Here is a 24706-nt window from a genome sequence, read left to right as displayed (position 1 = left end):
TTTAATACATTACACAGATAGACATGTTTATTTATCCGACTAATACATAGGCCTACAATAGAAAACGTTCTTATCCTGACACATTTGTATAAATAACTTAGGCCCCATTCAGAATAGGGGACTAACTAACCCGAGGGTCAAATATGGCGACCCACTACAAAGCTTGCTGTCTAATCCGCTAAAAGACACCGAATAGATATCCCGTGGGGAAGTATTCAAGTGGGTCGGCCATATTTGATTCTCGGACTAGTTAGTCCCCTATTCTGAATGGGGCCTTAGATCCACATGAAAAGCAGGTGCTAGGACCTAAGAACAAGAGCACCTTTAAAAGTTTTTGAAATTTTTGCTGAAATTCACATTCAAAGCACGCATAATGATGGTATTGGTATGCAATAAATTCTGTGCCCAAGGTGACTAGACTATCCATGAGTATACCCTTAGAACCATTGATGCCATGAGGTACCGAATTTCTGCATACAATACTAGATTGTGTCTTAGACTGGGAACATTTCCAAGTCTATAAGTATATATGTAAACTACGACACGTAAAATAACGGCGGGTCCTAGATGTAAGTGATATTCACAGTCCACAAATACCTGGACCTATTAATATGGACTTTACATGAATGATGAATAATCTTACTAGGGTATTTACCCCAATTAAGGCGAGGTAATCAGTATGTTATGTTCTTTACAATGTTAATCCAGTGGGGTTTGACCTTATCAAAGGAGATCCCCCATATAATGCCAGATTATGAACTAATCGGGGACATCATCAGTACACAAAGTATATATCACAAAGATTCCACCCCAAGTGCTTATAAAAACCAACCAATACATGAACACAGCGTAATAACAATGGGTATTTTTCCACAACACAATCAACGTGTGTGAGGACTCAGGCTACAAAAGATGCCTGGGCAAGGCTTGCTTTTTCTTCCCTCTATCCAGTAATTTTAAATTATTTTCTTAAATTTTACATTGAGGATACGTTGGCCCTAATAGGCTAATACATTAAGTAAGGCTTAGAGTTCTCTTTACATTGAGCGGTATACTTAAATGGGCCGATCCACTTTGACGGGTCTTAACATGTAACACTCGTTTACAAGTTCTCAATAGTTCGTTTCCTGTTGTGTAGGCGAAGTTGGGTAGCGCTGAGCGCGAGGGCTCAGCTGAGGTAGTGGTAACTCCCTCGAGTGAAAGCCATTTTTTAAATTTGTCAATCTGTTGTCTGTATTTAATCTGTAACTCTGGCATCTTATCCCTTTTGATGGTATTATACTTGTTATATATAACAGTCTGTGCTACAAACATTTTGGGCTACTAGTACTAGTACTAGTCTTTCGGGCAGTCAGGGTCCAAAAGTGGGCCTTCTAAAATTTAAATTGCCCAGGGCTAGTGCCAAATCTATTTTAATTGAAAGCAAGCCCAAAGAGTACCAGTCCCAAATAATACCCAAAAATTTATGAACCTCCATTTGTTCATCCAAAATGATATCCAACTAAACTCAACATGATTTTACACTCCCTTCCCACAATTCTTATGCAGAATATTGTTTTCAGTATTATGCAATGTTTCTCTTTCAATAAAAACATCGTGACGAACCATAAAAATTATGGCGCGTATTTTTCATTTTTCATTTCGATGAGAACAAATATTTTATTGGAATCTACTAGCCGAACTTTGTCTTGGAAGGAACTGAGACGCAGAACCATTTCTTGAACTTAGACGTCTGGTGTGACTGACTTGAGTTGCCCTACTAAAACTTGTGGACCGGTGGCTGTGAAGACTGCGGAGATCCTTTCGTTTGAAAAACGCAAAACATCTTTTGAACATCAGTTCGTATCCACTGCGCATGCGCCGAAGACGTATCCCGTATATCAGGGGATCCAAAATGGCGTTCAGTAAAAACAGGGTTGTGACAACGTACGCAGGTAACATATCGTCAAGAATTCGAAGGAGGCCAATCACCACGTATGGTATCCAGAAAACGAGTAGTACTCCAAACAACAGTACGGCAGTCATGGCAACCTTGGTCGTACTATCATGACTGTGTCTACGGTTCGGCGTGGTTGAAATTGCCATGGTTGTCCCGGAATCTTTTCCATTACTGAACACAACGCATTGTTGGCGTTTGCTATACGCAGCATTGGACTCGGACAACGAGAATCTCGTCTCCGCGGGACGACAACTGATAGACGTCTCGGACGCGGATTGGTAGCGAGAGTACCGGTGGCGCCTCTTAGCGTTTCGTGCAATGTGTATTACTTTGATATAACACAACGCAACCACAACAACGCTTACTCCAATGGTCGCCGCCGCAATTGTATGTTCATTGATTAAGAGGGATTCCTCTGATACATACATTGTACAAATGTCCAAAAATGTCTTCGTTTCACTACGGATTGCAGCCAATATGTAAATTGCAAATCCCATAAGGGATGAGAGAAGCCATATTGCCGAAATGGGTATCCAAATCCAAGGTGGATGTAACAGATATAGACTCCTCAAAGGCTGCAAGACCTTCAGAGTAGTGAACACTACTAGCCCTACTGTGGTAAACGCTTCGGCAAAAACGGTGGTTTGAAAGAAACTTTTAAAGAGTAGGGAAAAACACAATAAATCTATGTGTCGGGGATCGGTGTTTTCAATTCTGTATAACAAAAGGTCGCTAATGATGTAGTACACCACGGCAAAAATCAGTAAAAGAATGTCCACGACACACAGGTTTCCCAGTAGCAGGTACAAAGCATCTCCCTGGCGGCGAACGTGTGCCAACGCCACCAACGATATGATGTTTTCGAAAACCCCAAACAGGCAAAAGCCTACTGGAATATAAAAGTAAAAGTCTGGTATATGTATAGGGGTATAAGTATAATTGCTTTGAATGGAATCATTGGAATCTCCGGATGCTCCACTATACACACTCAGGTTATGGTGGTCGTGGTCTCCGTCAAAGACATCCATGATCGAATGCCCCGTGATTTTAGCTATGGTTGACCAGCAAAGATAGTAGGGGTTTTATCAGCTGCTTTGAAGATGAAACAGTTTCAAACACTTTTTAGATTGAGGTTCCTGGTCTTTTTTCAGAATCGCTTTTTGCTGAACTCATCTTGCCATCCTGGTACAATGTTGTTTCGTGGTTCTGAAAAGGGAAATTCGAAAAGTAAATATTACATATAAATATGATAAATCAAACCATACGCGGTGATAATAATTTCCACGGCGACGGTAATTCTTTTTCTCAGTTGTATTTCTTGTTTAGTCATTTATTTTCACCACGAAAGTACACACAATGGACAATAGAAGTGTCAACCCCTGAATCAGAGTAATCAAAGTAGGTAGATCTTGAGTACCGTGTACTTATAATGCCTTGTCTACTTATAATGTGACTCATGAGTATTAAACCGCTGTACCATGGAACTGTATTGTTGGTCTTTTTGTGAAATTTGATGTTAATAAAATGATACCAGGAGCATATCATTCCACAGTCATTTATCTCCCCCAAAGTATTGGTCCAGTAGGGGTGACACTTCTTTTGTCCAGTGTGTGTAATAATCATTAAGTTGATAAAATAATGTTAAATGATTATTATACCGCGGTAAAATATTTAGTTTACCGCAGGCGTATTTGGGTTATGTAAATGCCAGACAATGTTGGTTTCCTTTAGTTTTTCCTCTTTACGTCATTTAAAAGACAGCTTGAAAAAAAAGTCCCTTGGTGTTAGTTTTTGCATTTTGCATCGCAGTTAATGACATCCCATGTTACTTTGAAACTTCTAGCAGCTCTCCCCTGGTGAAAACGAAGATCAGTCAAACCAATTAAATCTATTTTTCATCCGAAAACAAGAACATGAACAGTTTCGACTACCAATATATCTGTTCTGATTAATGAAAATTGAACGCTGCTGTGGAGCTTTAAGCGGTGACATGCTGTGTGCATCATTAATGTTGTTGAACAAAATGGACGCTACAGTGTGCCTTGGTAGTGGAGTTGACACCTCCTTAGGTTCAATGGTCAAACCCTTCAATGTTATTGCTTGTTATTGCTTGTTATTATTATTATTATTTTGAAAAACTCATTCTCTAGGGCTAGAAAAGCAAAATTACCTTAGCTGCTTCTTCCAAGATATTGTGCAATTTTCAACATGGCCGCCAATTTGTGAGAAAAGAATTAAAAACAGCTAAAAGTCGACTGATATACTTTATTTGCTACATGTTGAACGATTTTTGCTCTGTGGAGAACTCAGTAGGATTAGTTACATCTCAACACTCATATTTTATTTAAAAATCAAAGAGAAAGCGAAAACATAAGGCAGAAAATTCCAAATCAGTTCCTTTCCTGTATAATGCGTCTCCGTCTTTGAAATTTCTGTGATGTTTCGCTTGCCGTGATCCTTACCTTAAAGAATCAACTTGTTTGCCATTCAAATAGGTGAATACGGGAGGGCAACTCGTCACTAAGGCAAGCCCCATAGTCTATTTTTCACAAATCATTATTCTCCGCGGTGGAAATAATCATCACCACAACAGAAAAAATGTCGCCCTGTTCCAAACTTCAGACAAAACCAAAATCCATTATAAAAAAAATCTTGTAGAATGCCTACGGGCCACCGAAGAAGAAGGTGATTTCACTTTTAAACTGAAAAATCAGCGAGATTTTAGATTCTGTGCCCGAAGGCAAATACAGGGTTTGGCTTTCTCGCGGAAAACAAAATACCGAAAAGTTCTTTTTACAGCTTCATTTTGTGGTGTCAATACTGGAAAAATGAGAACTACCCCATGGGCCGCCGGCAGCTCCTTAACAAGTGTTTATACCCATTGGGACTGGACTGTTTCAATACTGTAAGGACTACGAGACAAATTGCAAGAAACATATTGGACCGAGTCCTGTCCGAACTTTTTTGCGAGCAGACGTTACAACATCTGTGTATCTCCTGGACTTTTTAAACTTGACTTCACGGTTCCAGTTAATATGCTTGCAATGCTTGAAAAAACACGCGTGCGAGCATGCACGCACATACACACACGCACACACACACACACACACTTACCCAAATAAATACAGAAACACGCACACGTTATGAAACCTTTCAGCGACAAATAGGACGTCATTCCGCATTTACAAAAAAGGACGGCTCTGCAAGCGGAATTCCTCCAAACTCTTCTGGCAACAATACGATAATCTCAAAAATAAGTTAATGTATCTTTAACTCAGACTTCAAATGTCAGACGTAAATTTAACGGATTATAGGACAGTTTTAGCATTTTTTTTATGCTTCTTTGAATTTATATTGAAAATCGGCCGTCTTATTTCCGATCTGCTTACTGTTCTCACCGCAGGGAAAATCCTGTTCTTGTCTAGACATTTTCCTGATCGATGTACGTAACTTAATCACATTGCTTTTGTCAAAATAATAGGAATACTATTAGTGGGTCTAATTGATCATTGGCAGAAACAATATGAGGTAGCATTCAAAGCACTTCAAAGTGAAAAACAGTTTGACCAATCCGTTGTACTTGTAAAACTGATATTGTGTCAAAAACATGGAAGAGTACATGATAGGCGTAGTGGTGATTTCCTTAAATCGAGTTTCATTACGACATGCCATAGAACTTCTATGGACATACGTATAACGATGGTGAATATGGGAATGAGCCCTTAAACTGACAATTAAGCGCAATTATCAGATTTAAGACACTATTATTCATTCTAGAGACATAATCAATCATGTACACTGTCAAAATGCGAAAAAACACACACACACACAAGCCACGACTTGTGTGACCACGTACAGACATGCGATGTGCATGTTGGACCGTTCATCTGTCCCGTTTTCCTTCTTTTTCTCACTGATATATAGGCCAACAGTTATAAAGCCGGGAGATTCGGGCCTCATTCAAATGCATGTGATATTGACATTTACATTGAAAGCAGGGTTCGGATGCCACAACGTGGCTGTGGAGAGCGACAGTAAGAATTTTTAGAGTTTCTAACTTCCGGTTAGGTGCAGTATGTCCATCAGTCTTAATTTAATAATATGAATCTTAATATGAGAGTAAAAAGTCATAGCAATAACTTCTGATCGTTTGATCGTGTATTTATTGTCGTCATGATGTTTAAGGAAAGGGAAGTCTTATGATGAATGTCGAGAATACGTATACGTACAGGTGTATAATGACTAATTGGTTTTATGGAGTACTGATCCCTAGACGCCTTTGATGTTTGTACTACACATGACACTGCTGTAGTTAGTAAAATAGATAGAGTGCTTTGTATTAATCCCTAACGATCCAGTGAAAGCAGTTAATCAAAACGCGTAAATAATAAAGCCCTACTAAGTCGTGACTATCAGTCCTCACATTGGATAATCAAAGGTCTTAAAAGTACTTTGATCATAGCAATTGCCACATTGTGAGTGATTAAGATGTTATCGTTGACTTGATAATGATGCTTTGAACATCTATGTTTGAAATTTTCTTATTTCTCATTCGAGATCACACAGGCATGTTTAATGATGGCCAAAAATGAATGGTAAAACTGTCGGTTGTCTCGACCGATATTCCAAAAGTGAACAGCATTGTTTCTAATGTATCAGCTGATCCTAAGCATACACAAGATCAGTCTAGATTTTTTCCAATGTTATCATTACCTTTATTATTTATTGATTTATTATTATTATTATTATTATTATCATTATTATTATTTGCTATCTTCTTTTTCCTTCCCAGGGAGATTGCTGTCAGTTCAACGATTTTTTTACTGTACGGATCCAATCTTTTGCTCTTACATGGTATCTCTGATTTACTGTTTGAAAAGAGAACAGAAGTGAAGTTTTCACTATCTTTTGCCATTGCTGTTATCAACATGTCCCAAGAGAAATCACCCCGTAGGAAGTAAACCCTCGATAGATACAATGTTTCTCATTGTGCTTGGCATATTTGCCGGCATTTCCGTTCTGGGAAGCAAGAATTCTGTTAGGTAATGGTCCGATGTACTATAGGAGACGCGCGGAAGAGACTGCTTGTAACGCCTGGTGTGAGAGAAGTCCATTCTAGTAACAATTTTTATTTACCGTTTCTTACGGCTGTATTTAATGCAAAAATGTGTTGAGAATCATCGCTGTTTTAAATCCTCGAACCAATTGGCATCAATGTGATATGAATATGAAGTGATAGCATTATAGTTTACGGAACCCAAGAGCTTTTTTTATTCTTTGAAGAATTCTTAAACAATTGAACCAATGCCAAACCCGACGACTACTACCTCAGCTTTTTAATATCACCACTAAAAACGTCAGTGATAAGACAATGATTTTAAAGATACAGTAAATAATTCTCTCCTATTTTAAAGTAAACAGAATTTGGGAAAAATGCTTTTACATAGAGCTCATATATATCACCTACTTCAACTAAATGACAGCATTTGATTCAATAATAAAAATAACCACTGCTTTTGTTGTTGTTGTTAAACAAAATATTTCAACCCAGAAAACAACACGAAGGACCTACCTTTAGAAATAAGTGGTGAAAAGCGTCACTGTGTTTACCATTGACAATGTATACAGTATATCTTCCGAAAGATTTCAAACGGAACCGACAGCATCATATATTAGTGGGCGTCCGGGGATTGTTCCAATCAAGACGATTAAGAAACGCCAGACGATTGACGCCGTCCTGTTGTCTGTAAACATTTCAAGTGTGTCGTAGCCTCAGTTCAAGATTACTACTTATACCCTGGTCAGCCCACTTACCTATTATTACGCCCTTTAAATGATCGTTTCTGCTATAAATAGCTAACCATAGCCAAAAAATAATAATAACATTAACACCAGCTATTAAGTGTTTCCTGTCATCAGAGGTCTCCAACAATTAGTGCCAATGATTAAATTTCATTAAATTGGTAATTCGGGATTTGTACAATTAGAGCCAACGATCAAGCTTCATTAAGATGGTAATTAAGCATTCTGACACTTACTGTTTCAAAGGGCGCTCGCCTGCGTTGATTGTGCATTAGCTTCTGACTTGTTTGCCAAAACCTCTTATCTCAGAATGACAAAATCCACAGAAAAGCCCATTTAAGACCACACGGGACGGACCTCGTTTGAAGTCATGAGAAGTCATGAATCTATGAATATATTGCCAGCAATCGCCTAATCCAACTGAACAGAGCAAATGTCCTATATCACATTAAAGTAGTCACTCTTTGACGTGCTAGTACGCCCCTTGCCCTGCCGCATTAACGATTGAGGTCTCGTTTTCAAAGCAGCACATAAAAAAAACATTGCAAGTCAAAACGATGCCAGCATGCGGAGAGAACGCAATGCTATAGAAAGAACAGAAGAGCGTGGTAAACAACTGCCAATATACATACATTGTGGTGCTGATTACATCTAAATTCGATTCGACAAGCCTTCCGGGGAAACCCATTGAACTTGAATCAGATTGATGAAAATCTCAAAGGGGTGTCGACATTTTCTGTAGTTACTTGTCAAAGTGAAATAGTCAAACACATTCTCCGCTGCAAGATACAGTGACACTTGTGTTGCTTGGTTTTATCTTTTAAAAGATCTCAGCTATGTGTTTACGTTGTCAGATGTCCTGCTGGTTAAACAACAACCTTTTTTTAAGTTCTACCCGTTGGCAAGCTTCTTCGGTTCAATCTAAATTGACTATGTACCAAGAAAATCACAGCAATTAGTGACTACTAGGTTCTCAATGGCAAAGTTTATACACTTAAATGAAATGGAGTCAAGCATTTGAAAAAGAAAACGGCGCGTGGAATACTGAATTAAAAAGTCTAATCAAGCTGCCTGTGACAGCAGATGGAGGTTTTATCCCAATAATTTGTTATTAAGCTGGTAATGCCATATTTCACGTGTCTAGTATTTTTTGCTAGCCAATGACTTTTTTGTTATCTGCGATGATTATATTTGAATCTCCTGAGACCAAAAATATCAGATTATGAATGATATATGTAGTACAGGTTTTCTAACAAACTCGACTTCCACTGCAATGCATCTTGGTCAAAATCCGTCCTGTTAAACAGATTTAAACAGTTGGCTTAAACAAGATTCAATTACTAAATGTAAACCTTGTACAGTAACGCGCGTGTCGATTTAGGTTAAATCTTACATCACTTCTCACCAGCGGTCTATGTCTAGTTTAGAATAGAACAAAAACTACACAATAAACTATATTTCAGAAAATCAGTTTTTGTCCGACATACTTCTTAACCCATCTGGGTATTGTTTTACATATTATTTGTTTCTGTATAATATACAAAAATCCTCACAAATGTTTATTGTTTTATTTCATATATAAACCTGAACCTACTCGGAGTTTTTAAGAGAGAACAAAAAACGCCAAAGCAATGATCAGTTTGGAAACTTGTAAGGCTCATTCCCAATATCCAGAAATTCCAGTAATCAGATTTGAAAACAAAACGACTCTTTCCCTGGCATTCACCCAACTCCGTCCTGTCAGTTATAGGAAGGAAGGCGAAACAGCATGTGACGATCGAGGAAGTAATTTGTACGATAAACTTTCAATGCAGATTATAGTTAAATGATGCTGGATCCAATGACATCAAATAATTCCAAAGAAAGCAGTTGGGCTTGCCCTGGGATAACTATATTAGACTCTGTAATTTTAAAGGCAGTAAACGATTTTTTAAACAGCTTTTATCCAAGTGCAGTGACGCATTTTAATTTGATCTCAAAACCAAATTCTTAATTATCGATTGCATTACTTTTACTCTGTTTATTATCAAACTTGCTCTAAAAGGAAAGGGTTTTCCGATTTTCGTAATTGGCTTGATAAACTCTTAGCTTATCTTATCTTATCGAAGGTATCGCTAATTCAATCGCACAAAAATATTAAGTAAGCCCTGAGAATCATAGCATAGCTCAAACATTGCCACTTAACGTAAAAAGGTGAAAACTCGTGGTATTTAGTGCAGAGAGGAGTCAGGAATAATGGCAGACTAGCGAGTGTTAGTTAGACTTGAGTTCTGGGTAAATACGAAACTTGTTATTGTAATATAAACATTTTCCAACACAATAAAGTCAAATAATATGTTAGTTTAACAGTCATATGAACAAAAGTGGCGCTGTCATACTGCAAGATACAGAATTATAAATGCATTACCTCTAGAGTCATCATTCATCTAAAATGATAAATAACGATTCTCTATTGAGTGCCATCGAAGTGGGATTTTTTTATTAAGTAGACCCAAAGGACCCTTATGATGTTAGGAATATTTGACCTGGACTGCACTTAATTTTGGACGTGCTAATATGTGGAGTATATGGGAAACTCGTGGTTATTCAGTCTAAAGACAAAACAATGATAATTCATAAGCTTCTACCTAGAAACCATCACTTAGACTCCGATAGAGCCTTTGACAGACATGTTTCCAAAACAGTCCAGTTGTTGAAATATTTACGCACAATTAAGTATGGCCTGTCATCATTATCACGACATATCGTTTAAAAAAATCTGTTGCCATTATAGATGACTGGTACTTACTCTGATTGTTTTTAAATGCGATTGGAAATGTTGCATGGTGACTTGCAACATGCGAATGGAAAATATTTTGTAATCACGCAAAGACAATGGAAAAGAAAACAAGTAAATGCGTGATCAGTACTGAGAAATTGAATATAAATATTTGTGAAGTAGTATGAAGCTAGAGTCGGTGAATAAATGTTCGAAAACTCCAGACTGCTGTCGTCATTCCTCACTATAACAGCATGAATAAATAGATATAGAGACATACTAGTTTTAAAGATATAATAAACGTTTGATTTATTCTATTTATATGAAATTTTATCTTTATATTTTACAATGTTTTCCGATAGGCAGTTTATATGCATATTAATGAAGAAACAAAAACAATTTATTTATTTTATGTGTATTTTTCATCTAGTAAACGCAAATTTTGACGTGTTAACGCATATTTTTGGCGTACTCCTCCCTCATTGCACAATATGTATGAGCCTGGTTTGGCCGATATTTTTTTTTAACAAAATAAGGCACCATCCAAAGGCATCCCTTATTTTCATCCTTGAAGGTATATTTGGCCAGGACTGCGCTTAATTTTGGACGTGCTAATATGTGGAGTATATGGGAAACTCGTGGTCATTCAGTCTAAAGACAAAACAATGATAATTCATAAGCTTCTACCTAGAAACCATCATTTAGGCTCCGATAGAACCTTTGATGGACAGGTTTCCAAAACAGTCCAGTTGTTAAAATATTTATGCACAATTAAGTATGGCCTGTCATCATTTTCACGACATACCGTTAAAAATCTGTCAAATTTACGAGAAATACAGCGCACTGTTGCCATTATAGATGGCATGGTACTTATTCTGATCGTTTTTGAACGCAATTCGTCCATCAAACTTTTGCTTGCTTTTACGAACACCTACCGGTATCTGCAAACAGATGGAAGTTGCTTCAGTGGAAGATTCACCATGCTATTTCTGCCCATTAGGTACAAAGTAATGGATAAAAAATGTTTTGGTCGAAAGCTTTGTGCACAAGCTTACAAAAGTCCCAGCGGTATTTCAACTGTGTGTAGATTTGTTCATACATTCATATCTCTATTGGGTGCCATAATTGACACTTAGCTGTTGAGTTGGGAATACCGAGTCGTGTGACCAGTAAAAGCCATATGATCCCAGCCAGTCTGTCGCCTGACGTGACCTGATACAGCCTCGCTAAAGCCCCCTTTACACAGGACGGTGTCCTCGCTGCGCCCCGTAGAGCGGCCCCGTTTGAAAGTAAAAAAAAAACACTTTACGTGCCGACAACTGGCAAATCATTGACCATTTATTGTGCAACCATTTAGCGATGCTTGTGCCTCCTTTCTACCACCGCAGCGATGCCATTTTCATGGTCGCACATAGGACGCACAAAGGACACCGTCCAGTGTAAAGGGGTTAAACTCAGTTCTAAACTCTTTCCAAGGAGACAGAGCAAACGAGGCCCCGTGTGTGCTTGGGGGGGGGGGGGGGGGGGTGTATGTACCCTAGCGTGCGGTGTTGAAAATACCACCGCTTAGGAAACAACACCCACTATCCATTAAGACTTCAAAATACTTTCATCAAATTTTGAATACTTTATGTGACAACCCATTTGCTTGGTACTTAAAGCTATGAGCCATGTGATTACTTTTTAAACCAAAGTGGCGATATCCCAATCTTTTATTCCCAACGGCATGCCTATTTAGATGACCAATCGGATAAGTAGATCAGCAACACCATTGGTAAAGTAGGCTACTGATGAGTCCCTACATCTGTGTCATCCTGTTTGCAATCAAGTTTTTTTTCCTAACTTCCTCATCTACCTCGCACACAAGCCCCAAAAGTTGATGATAACGTTTAGGGTAATAATAATAATAATAATAATAATAATAATAATAATATTAATGGGTGTTTTCCAACGTTTTAGGTCGTGAAGCGTGTATATTTACCAAGGAGACCTCGAAAAAAATTGCTTCGATTGATATTGGATAAAACATTACTGTCTACTGTCAATTCCTGTTGAACTGTGCGGTTAATTATTATTATTATTATCATTATTATTTTATTTTTTATTTATTTATTTTTGTTCTCGTTTGATAAACACTCGAGAGTTTCTTAAATGATCACTTTTTTCTCTTAATTATGGTTCCGTAAAACTATGGGTGGTAAAATGAGGCCAACATTCATTTTGGCGAAAGCAGCTGAATTTACCAAGAGGTATCTGCAGTCTGTCACTACTCCCACGATTATCACTTTAACACTGATAAAACGTTGACTGATTAAGTGAAGTATTCGTGGATTTATATCTGGTTATTATCAATATTCTCAATTTCTTTTTTCACACTTACGTTGAGGGGTGCCGGCGTAACGTGACAGAGAGTTCCCATGATACAGAGTCCACTTCCCATTCATTTGTACAGGTAATACCCCCGTCACACTAGATGCAGAATGAACAAGAATGCCGTCGGAAAGACAATTCTTTGTGCATTCCTGGATATTCAAATTGCATTCTAAAAATTCCGAGTGCATTTCAAATAGTTTTACCCACTCTTGTGGTCGGTCTGAATGTTAAAAACTTTCGAAGTGCATTCCAAGTGGAAAATTATTGAATGGCATTTGAATAGTATTCTAACTACACTATGACTGCATTTTAAATATTCTTACGGCATTCTGGCAACATTCGAAACATCCTGATCACATTCGAGGGATATTCGAAATGGCACGTGACTTAAGGCCCCCGTCACACTTATTCGGAACCAGCAGGAATCAAGCAGAACCAGCCAGAATGAATAAATTGAAAAATTCGTGCCATAATCGGGAGGGAATTTCAAATTGCAGTCAGAATATTCCGAATGAAGTACAAATGCCGTACGAGCGTGGTTTGACTGCTGGCCGAATACAGGCTGAAGTATGTAAGAAGGTGCCTCGAATGATATATACAGTCAAATGCAGTCAAGTGCTCCCGGTATGGCTGCCAATGATGGTTTGAAATATAAAGAATTCAAACATAATGCAGCTGAAATACCTAAAATACTTAATTAAAATTACTTTCTAACATGTTTAGAATGTAACACGATGCCCAGAGTGTATAAATAACGCCACTGGAATGGTAATTGATCATAATGTTTCTAATGCTGTCGGAATGCCGTGAGAATATTTAGAATGCAGTCATAGTGCAGTTAGAATACTGTTCAAATGTCATTCGATAATTTCCCACTTGGAATGCACTTCGAAAGTTTTTGACATGACAAAAACATTCGAGTCGGCCACAAGAATGGGTAAAATTATTTGTAATGCACTCGGAATTTTTAGAATGCTCTTCGAATAACCTGGAATGCACAAAGAATTGTATGTTCTACGCCATGCTTAATCATTCCGTCTCTAGTGTGACGGGGGTAAAATCCCGCCAGAATGTTTCGAATGTGCCTCGGATGAGGTGAAATATTAATTTTCCCAGCAATCGAACTACACTAGTACGCCATTCAAAGTATATTCTAAAAATTCTTACTGCCTTCTGACAGCATTATAGATATTCCTAGTTTTCCAACTACATTCGAACTGCATTTGAGAGCTAAAACAGCCGAAAGTGCACTCATCATTTCAGGCGAATTCAAGCGCATTCTGAGTATTCCAACGGTACTCTTACAATAATTAAGGTCAATTTAAACTTCTTTCCCGAATGTGCATGGTGCGAATTTTTAAAATTCTTCATTCAGCCTCATTCTTCTTGATTCCTGCTGATTCCAATTAAGTGTGTCGGGGGTATAAGCTTCGCTCTAGATTTTGACCCAGGTCAGGCTAACCCTAACCATTGTAACTTAATGGAGGCGGGTTTTCTGGTACACGGACCCTCATTTTCGTTACACTGGATTGATAGTATCGACTCCAAATAAATGTACTCCAAGCCTTAAACTTTCTGTCTACTGCATCCTCTGTATAAGATTGGTTCCCCGTACCTAGATTGACCTAGCAGGATCGATCCATATCTGAGGGGTTTCTCGCTAAATTGCTTTCGCCGCTTAGATGTCTGGCAAGCCTACTGGAGCTGCTGAACGATAATTAGTTACCCAATATCGGCTTCAGTAGGCGTGACAGATATCAAAGCCGCTTAAGTTGATTGCAATTTAGCGAGAATCCCCTCGGAGATAGATCGATCCACAGTTAGACCGATAGGGTCTGGGAATGGTCCCCAAGGGTACCTATAATGTACCAAAATAACAATCGTTTCGTTATCAATGTGTTAGCATGCAATGAAGTTGTTCTGAGCTGGGAATTCACGCACAGAGAACACCGTCCAACTACTCTTTACACGTAAAGCAATATCCACTCAGACAACATAAAAGCTGTCTTCTGCTACTAACGCAGATAGATGCGTGCACATATATAGAATTGGTGTCCGATTTTTGGCATTTAAATGCAATGGTCTCACACAGGAAGGTTGCCAGCAATTTCAAAATATGTATTTTTTGTGAAAAAGGTGCATCTTTTACCCCTTTCGTCGACCCAATTGGTTTATTAATATTAAGTTGTCAATGGACTTTTTTAAAAACAGGTTTTATAAATTAGTATCAAACCCAGGTAAAACACCAACGTTAAAACCATAGCAAAAAATTAGACTAATTAAATAGGCATTTATTTGCAAACGCCTTGTCACAGATGTTACAGCCATTGCGACCGGTAGCTCTCAAATAGTGGCTGAATTCAGTCATTATAGACTGTTATTTAGAATGAAAAGAACCAGCGGAGTGTGCAAGCATCTATCTTTTAGTAATGCATGCATTGTGCTGTAAATTCCGGGCGGCCTACATAACATTTTTCAAAATGCTGATCTGTTATCGGCCATATGCTTACCTATAAACTAAAAACTATTAACGATTGTGGTAGCATAAAGAAGACAAATGGTGCCCCTATAAGTGTTTTTTTTAAACTAAATCCATCAGTGTAATAAATGATCCTTTCCATCCTATATTTGCCAACAAATGGACACCTATCAAGGGAATACCACTTACTAATATAATAGTAACTGTAATAATCATAGTTAATACGCTAATCTTTACTATACGCTAAATTCCTACTTGGCGATTGGGCACTGGGAAAAGGGTCGGGATTCGGGGAGCATACACGGTCGGGGGTACAAAATCAGACCTACAAAACTTGATGATAGCGCGTCCACCCTTTGATACAACTGTGATACGGCTAAGTTTTATAAGCCGAGAAAATATATCGGGAAAAGACGGAGTCGCCTGGCACACGCTCAATGCAGACACTAGGTACGTGTATTTTTCCCTTTGTATCCCCTTTTTCTTTTCAGTTGTCTTATCCTTACTTTCAGTTTGAAAGATTGACAGATCTAGCCAAGAATATTTGAACCAATTATAATGTTTTAAATGATCGTTGCTTACGCTGGATATCGCTTATAGTTAGCCTAGATGAAAATGCATGAAATTTACTATACATAGGCCCGATCTCGACCGTAATCAAAAGCGGTTATCCTTGTAACATTCTTTTTATTCGTATTCATTTTTTTCAAATTTTTACACTCACTGCGTATGGCCGTGCTAGAAGATAGACCCCTGCCGAAACATATCAGTATTCGCAAAATGACATAGATCTGCAATCTGTCAGACTTCCCATGGATAACGCAAGTCCAATCAGGCCAAGTGTAAATCGAATGGAGATATTTAAAGAAGAAATACTGCTTTTTTTCTCGTTACTATACTGGCAGTCAAAGCATTGGTCATGACAGATTCCGAACTACAATGATCAATAGTTTGTTTCGTTTAAACATTTTGTGGGCTTATGCGCGAGAGAAGCAATTCCCTCAATTAGTCTGTTGGCAGATACATTAAAGTAATTAGCGCAGGACAGAGTGTTGAGTACGTAAAGTGTATTTGAATGATATATATGCTCCGAGGGATGGTTCACATTGCCGTGAAACTAGCTGTGTTTTAAATTACAGTCCCTCTCAACAAAGCAATCATTTACAAAAGAGTATTGCATTTATATAAAGTGAAGTGAGTGCAAATTGTGTTCATTGTCAACCGTTTCAGTGCAGTTTCGTCGTATATACAGCAGCTGACAGCAAAAGTTATTGGCACTGACATTGCGTCTAAAACAAGCCAGGTACGAAGTGCAAACTGCAAATGAATAGCTGTTGATCTAAGTAAATTGTCAGAGAGCATGTGAAAGAAGTTCACACATACACGAGCAATTTGAGCCAAAAGTTTTCTTCCACTTGGCATTTCTTAAGGTAGCATGTTTTTCAGTCTGCGTTACAGTGTTAGAATCAATCAAAATTTACACCCATTTTATGTCTATAAGTACACGGCTTCGCGTGGTATCAGGCGCATTACGCACGTATTTGTAATGGACGGCGTATCAGTTCAGAGCAATGTGTCACTAAGTGGGACAAAAGTTCACAAGGTTCTTTTTTTTATTAATTTTGACCAAGTCATCAAAATTGCCACCTTTAATAAAAACGCGATGATCGTTCTTCAGTACAGGTTAACGCTACATGATCAAAGGGACCTTTGAATTGATTAATCGATCAGTAGATCAGTAGAGAACTACTCAACTGGCTCATTGTATTGTTAATGTATCAAAAAGCATTTAGATTTTTTGAAACCAACGAAAATGACTATTTGCGTAGTAATCGATGTCAGTTGTGGGTCACTAATTGATGCACCAAAGTTGAGCGTAAATCCTGTATGCACTCGCCTACATTCAATTTTTGAGTTTGATTACCACTCGTTGATTTCGACGTGTAAGAGATTGACAGTTTAATAACATTCTCATCATCACAGTCAATTGAACTACATTGCTTCAATATCACGACTTACGCCTTACAGGGATAATGGTGATGAATTAACGTGAAATGCCATTTTATATCAAGAGGAACGAAAATAAACTCTTTGGCTAATTATAATTAGCTTGTTGCTTTGTGATGGTTTATGACTGCAATTGATCTTCTATTAAACAGTGTATTTCAACCTTTTGTAATTAGCTTGATCATTTGCGTTTCATCGACATGATGCCGTTGGTTAATTTTTTCAAAGTAAAATAAAATTTGTTTTCGTTAGATCAGGAATGATTTTATTCCTATGGAACAGCTTTCAAAAATTTAACGCATTTAAAAATATCCTGAGGAGATAACGAAGTTACACGCTAATACCCATTTTAAATTCACCCTTGTCCTCATAATATGGTTTGTCAAACATCTGTGTGCCGGGTTGTACGTGAATTCACATGTGCTAAAATTTCCTTGGTCGAGCAGCAAGCGGACATTTTGTACAGAAGCAATGCAAAGATGATCGAAAACGATACGCTGTCAGGCCTACCCAACTACCAGACTCGGCACCTAAGGATCCTGAATTAACCGGTATATCGGACCACACTACCCGTTTTCAAGGTGTGTGTCAGATCGCATTTCGGAGTATCAGCCATAACACCGACAGGATGAGCCCTGGCATGCTCGGCTGTCACCTTGATTGGATAGTAAACGATTGTCGTAAAAAATTGCTATATGATTTTAAAACCGGGCGCATAAATTTGAAAGCCACCTAGATGAACCTTAGACTGCCACATTAATCTAATACAATGCAAAAAAGCCCTATCAAAAGTGGTTAAAACATTCAAACCGAATGTCCTAAAGTCCCCATATACCCCCATAGAGACGATAAAATAGAGTACTCTAAATAGTAAGAGTACAGTTTCAGGTTGTTCAGCCGAGCGTGGATGAGCCCGCAGTCGTGCTACAAAATTTGTTCTGGGGTATGATACTCCGAAATGCGATCTGACACACACATTGAAAACGGGGAAACGTGGTCCGATATACCGGTTAATTCAGGATCCTTAGGTGCCGAGTCTGGTAGTTGGGTAGGCCTGGCTGTTTTTAACCGAAGACGACGTCTCCGGAGCGAAACTGCCAACACTAAATGTAGAATTTCATACCAACGTTGTTTTGAAACGATGTGGTTAGTCTGTAGGTGGCGAGTTGGTGGAAAAAGAGCAGAATTGCTAGCAAGGTACTGTGTACACGTTAATCAGCAAAGTTAATGATAATTCCATGTTGCTAAAACATGATTGAATAGAGGGTACCCGAGGAGATAGGATTGTGCCGGAAGTGACGTGTAGTGGTGTAAGAGGTCATTTTTAGCTGGAGGTGAACGGGAGTGAAGATGTGGCCTCAGAGAAAAAAAGCAGTTTTTCCAACAACATAGTGAGATAACTTTTTCTTTTGGTACTTTGGGCAGAAAATACTTGTAGAAATAAAGGTACATGTACATCACATGCAAACGTGTTACAATACTTGAAGGTGCAAAATCTTGCGTATGCAGTCAATTTGTTTTGAAATATATGCTGCATCGACCAACAGCGCGACAAAGACCGTCAAAGGAAAAGCATTCCCGCGAGGGTGTAAATCGTTGTCATGTGGAATATTTGCATGTATGTAATCTGATATTCCCATATCTACTCATTTTTGGGTGTTTTATGGTACTTGCTGCAATTATAGGGATGTTTTACAGTCCTTGAAGGACCTTGTGAAAACCAGGAAGAAGAAGCGATCGCGGTTTGGTGAGATTCAGTTGTCAGTTGCGAACTGCTTCCTGGTTTTCACAAGGTCTTTCAAGGACTCTGAAACATCGCTTTGATCACATGACATACCATAAGACATCCAAAAATAATTACTTGTGGGCATATCAGATAACATTCAGCCAAAAATTCTACATGACAACATGACACAAAGTCTATGCATCAAAAGTACACAGTGATTAGAACACTATCTGCAAATAGTGGGACAGTGAAGGCTGCAAGGTGTAATTTGTTTTTCAGTATTAAGAATGCCAGTAAATGGAAGGGAGACTCCCTTTGTTATTTACATACCCATTCAGTTTTAGGTTGGTGACAATATAATGCACAACACTGCCATGTCTGTATGTAGATTTTTCGCTCGTTCAAATGTCTACATTTATTGAGTACAAGTTTTATGGCTGACGAATGAAAGATACCTGTAGAAATATATCTTCTGCACACACATTATGTGATATTTTCACTACTTTATACATATAATTATAAACATCTTATCAGTCGGTGTCTGAAAGGTATTTGCAACTTAGAACTGTGGATCTGTGTATCAACAGGGTTACAATGCAGTAATATCTGTGGATTTTCTGAAAATAAGTCTCATGTTTGATAATTAACGGGTTTGAAAAAAGATTAAAAGTATCCCAAATGGAATAAAATCACATATTATTTGCTTTTATTAATTCTTTTAAATAAGCATTTTTTTCATGGCAGCTCCCACCATTATAGTTTTATTGTATAATGATATTGAAAGGTTGAAAGTTTTCATTAATAGGATGATGCTTAATTAAGTATTGCAAATTAATATAAGCATCATGGCTTATTTTCTTACTGAAATGTGTCAAACGTACGTGCCACTGGTATTTTACTACCAGTATTTTAATCTATTAAAATAGAGATACAGGTAAAGATGACAGCATTGATAAATGGGTTTACAGCGCAGATAGTGTACGCTACTAGCACCAGGGAACAAAATGTCAAGCAAGTTGATAAAATTACAAAAAAACGCCCGTAGAAAATAGAATAAACAATGTACCTTCCGAACGCAGGATCACATCCTGTCTCGTTCAGATTCTTGACTAAGGGGAGCGTTGCTGGTGTCAAGGGCCAAGTCTTGAACTTGAACTTGGCATGTTAATGAATTTCCTCTCGACTTCTGCCAAAATCCAGTGTTGCTTAACTTTTGCCAAATGTTCAGTATCTACAGGTTGTGTTGTTCTTTGCTTGGAGTCTCTTCTCTGCCGGGGGTTAATCTGGGGCACCTATGCGACCTGTCAACGTACCTAGACTCACTTTTGCAAGTGCCACAAGCACTATGCTTGTTTAGCATTGCCGTCGATATCAAATCTGTGAATGGAATGAGAATCAATCACGGTTATGAAAAAATGTTTGGAAACACCTGTCACCTTTGCCACTGTTCACCATATGGGCCTAATGAGCTGTGCTGCACGACCTCCATAGGCGACACCTTGCGGGGCCAGCGTGCACAATCCGGGGTTTAACTAAAAATAACCGTGTCGCGTCAGTGTATTGCATGACAGACATGAAGGGCACTTTGATGCTGTTAAAAAAAGGGGTGTCCAAATCCTTATGGAAGATAAGAGGGACAAAGCGTCAAAATTTGAAAATGCGTCTTTTACTTGAAATGTACATACATGTACAGTAAAACACTTTTTGTTGGCCTTATCTAAGGGCAGGTAATACTATTTGACTACTTTTAACAAAGAAATGCCATAAATTAATGCCCTCAAAATAATATAACTGATCACATCCTGACGGACTTCGTCACCTGTGAACCATCTTGTCCCACCGGTTGAATTGCGTGCAAACCGGTGCCAAGTGCTCTAAGTGATGGCGGCATCGGTTTATGACTTTAAGTTAGCGAGATTGCTACAGTACATGTACAGAGTTGTCAAGAAAGTGGGGTGGGCGCTGCTTTGCTTTTCGGATAAATACACCGTTTATCTCAAGAAAATTGGTTCAGTCATTTAGAACTAAATCATTAAATTAAATCTATATCATTAATAAATGGAATAAAACATCGAATCCAACCGCAGGAACGGGTCGAACGAGTAGCAGAAATTGCTTTTTGTTCCAGGAAAATTCACTTCGTCAGGTAAATCCCGTACAGAGTATCTTTAATGAGTGCACTTCCATCAGACTTAGCCTGGATTTAATGATATCACCAAAATAACTGCTTACTGTCGACTCGACAGGCAGTTTGGAAATAACGTTTTACTGAAATTACTTCTTTTCCAAACCAGTACAAATGGAAACTGACATCAAAATTGATTGGTATTCTTATTGCTGAATGGTACTCGTTTAAGCGATATATAGATCGATCAACAGTTAGTAAGACAGGATATGGGAATGATCCGCAAGTCGTGGTGTGAGCAAAACGATGGTACAAGCTGGAATCGCAAAGAATCGATGACAAAAAACGCCTAGAAAGAGAGTTAACGCGAAGATTTGACAACTCCGTTGATGTACATAGTGTGGTTTACCAATGGGGTAGCTTGCCGTACAGACTCAGGGACTAAACTAGATTGTGATACATTTGTAGAAACGCACATGGGCACACGCTCGCACATACTCACACACACACACACACACACACACACAAAGTTCACCATAATTTGCGGTGCGGGGATACTTGAATAAAGTAAATGATATCATGGATTTTCTATACACCGCTCCAAAATGATTATGGCAGGGATCCAATTGTGTGTCTATGAGTATACATTATGCACATTCTGTTACACAGTTTGTTGCACGTATTGCACATCAACAGTACTGAAGATCAGAACCAGGACACACGGTGTCAGTGTTCTAGCTATTTATCCGCCGCATATCTCCTCTGCATCTGACCTATACATGTAGATTCTTCCTGATTACTAACACGCCAATGGCCAAAGTAGCGGCAATACATTTTCTCAAAGTGCAAATTGCGCAAAACTCAATTTGGCTGCTACATTAAAGTGTCACGTTTCTGACAAGAGACTTCTTGCCTGATTATATGTTGTTATCCGGTTTGTTGAGAGATTAGTAAATGACAGGATAACTTTCTACTACATTTGAACTGAGTGCAATGTCATTGCACTTCTTTTGCGTGTTGTTCTCTCTCTCTCTCTCTCTCTCTCTCAAAAAGAAACTCTTTTGACTGTTACTAAAAGGACTAACCTGGCATAACAAGCGACATAAAACATCGCCTAACCCAATCCAAATTCCATTCACCATAAAAAAGTCACTCATATAATTTATGCACAAGTAAAGAAATACAATACCCATTTATTGCACCGAGCGTTTAACAATATGTCGAACTACATCTTAGTAAATTGGTAATCAACTTCACCATCTACAAGAGTTTACTGAGTTAATAATCTGACCAAAAGCCGCACGTTTCCATTTATGAAACAAACAACGACAACTATCTGAGGTCAACTGTTTTTTTTACCCAGCATCATTTAGTTATCTGTAATGTGATATATTTTATGAGATAAGTGTGAAAAGCAGGTAAAATCCCATGAGAATGTAATTATAAAGATCGGTTTATCAGTCTACTGGATAATGGGACTCAGCTCTTGTAATGGTTACCCATAATGGCTAATTCGATTGTTTTATTTTATGTTATCAACAAAAATGCCCTAAGAAACCATAGGAACCCATTATTAGAAATAAGCAATATATCCCAAAAAAGGGGAGACATCCATCTGAATTCGTTATTAACCTGAGCAATAGCTTAACATTTTTGGCTGAAGCAAGTTTTTTTAAATATATTAACACAATTCGGTTACTATTTGCATCTCACTTTTAGAACATACCACAGCAGCGATTAAGAAAAAATCTTAAGTCTCAGTTGCATGTTTGTTTTATATCGTTCTATTTTTTACAATTCCGACCAATTGTACTTGCTTTAGGGAGGTAGATTCCTTTCTTCCGTTCGCTAAACAATAGTAAATTTAATTTAAAAATAACTAAAATAATAACAGATGTCGAGCAGTTTCGTCAAACATTCGGTGTTACGATCTTCGCTCGAGGTTTTTCACATACTTATATTACCCAGATTTTACTGGAGGAAACATACATTTTGAAGCCTAATAATGATGATGTACTTACCCCTGTTGCTTGTCTGTTTACTAGCCAATCAACTTGTACGGTGTACTCTATTCTCCTGTAAATTGCACAAACATTGCGCTAATTAATGGTTATGAAATAAATGGAATATGTTGCTTTTATAGCTAACCATGCAGGATTACACAAAGGAAAAAGTTATTGTATAAGTAACAACAGTTTACATCTTATTTAAAGGAGTACAGAATTATCGTGTGTTATCTTAAATGCTGGTATAATAGTTCAATAATTAATTGAGGAGTCATATTGCTATATTCTGGTACATGTACACGTATGTAATTTTTCTATCTATTCTGCAGCAGGGTATCATTAGCCCAGATTTTTGTTTCCTCATACAAGTGAAACTGTGGCCGCGGGTATTTGTAATGAGGTTTTGAAGAGGAGAGTTTTTCTAACAATTCCGTTCAATTTATTTCTATACTGATACGTAAATTATCATAACCTTGTACAATATAATATAAAAAACAACAATACAATTAGTGCATTACCATTCTGTATTTGGCAATTGCGTTGCCAGTTAGTGACTGAACAAATATCTTTCCATAAATGAAATATTCAAGATAAGCAGTGAGATTAACTTCTTGGCATGTTTATAAATTTATCACAAACACAAATCATGAAGCATATGGCTACATAATATGGAGTGATTCAAATTTACAAGGAAGGGGGAAGAACTACAATTACACCAATAACTAGAAAACAGATATAAAAATGTGTCACTTTTTTCTTCCCACTGTAGTCACTGTTCACAACAGTGGGACCACAAACTTAGTTTTTCATTTTTTTTTTAATGATTTTATAATAAAATTGAAAAGAGAGGCTAAATTATCCTTGTTTGCAATGTTAAACACTTTGCATATTTTACTTTCTGGTGACCTTGTATCAGCCTTTATGACTGAGATTTTACTTAGGAAGGTCTCTTGGTCTGTTTTATATATTGGGCATAATAGCCGTCCATTACAAACTATGGGGAAAACCGAAAGTCGCATCACATTTGTCCCCCAAACATTGCGCTTGCATTGACAACGCTCCGGACACTTGTGACGTCATGCCGACTTCTAGAGTTGTTTTTCTGGTTTGATGCCAATATTACCCGGAAGTCCCTTTGTTGGGAACTATCAACCGTCCTATTGCTGCATCACTTAACCTATGTGTTTGACTCGTACATTTAACTTTTCGCAATTTACGTCTTCACGCTTCGGGTACCCGATCGATGTCACAGCACTTCTGTAGTACAAGAACAAGTGTACCATCCTATACTGTTTTAATAATATAAAATACACTTTATAATACTATATCATTCGAAGGGGGGTGCATGAAATCAGATACAATAAACTCGGTCACCTGCAGGGTCGCCCCTCGCCCCCTTGGCATGGGGTTCGGGGCCCTCTCAAAATTTTGGTGTTTTAGATGGGCCAACGGCGCCATTTGGTACTGTTTAGAGCTATGACTCAGGTAGTC

At 38.0% G+C, this 24706-nt stretch overlaps 1 long non-coding RNA gene across 1 annotated transcript in view; it reads right to left on the bottom strand.

The window, feature by feature from the left end:
- LOC106172224 (uncharacterized) overlaps window positions 1-24706 on the bottom strand; it is a 32706-nt gene continuing 8000 nt past the window's right edge. Inside the window, exons 2-3 of the long non-coding RNA XR_015335053.1 lie at window positions 23231-23285; window positions 1-3145 (exon numbers count right to left, since the gene is read on the bottom strand). This is a non-coding gene — a long non-coding RNA (uncharacterized LOC106172224). The remainder of the gene's footprint in view (window positions 3146-23230; window positions 23286-24706) is intronic.

Source organism: Lingula anatina, chromosome 6 (genome assembly GCF_051362555.1).
Source record: "Lingula anatina isolate TDL-2025a chromosome 6, LinAna3.0, whole genome shotgun sequence".
In the NCBI taxonomy this organism is placed as follows: domain Eukaryota; kingdom Metazoa; phylum Brachiopoda; class Lingulata; order Lingulida; family Lingulidae; genus Lingula; species Lingula anatina.
This window is presented reverse-complemented; position numbering and strand designations above follow the sequence as displayed.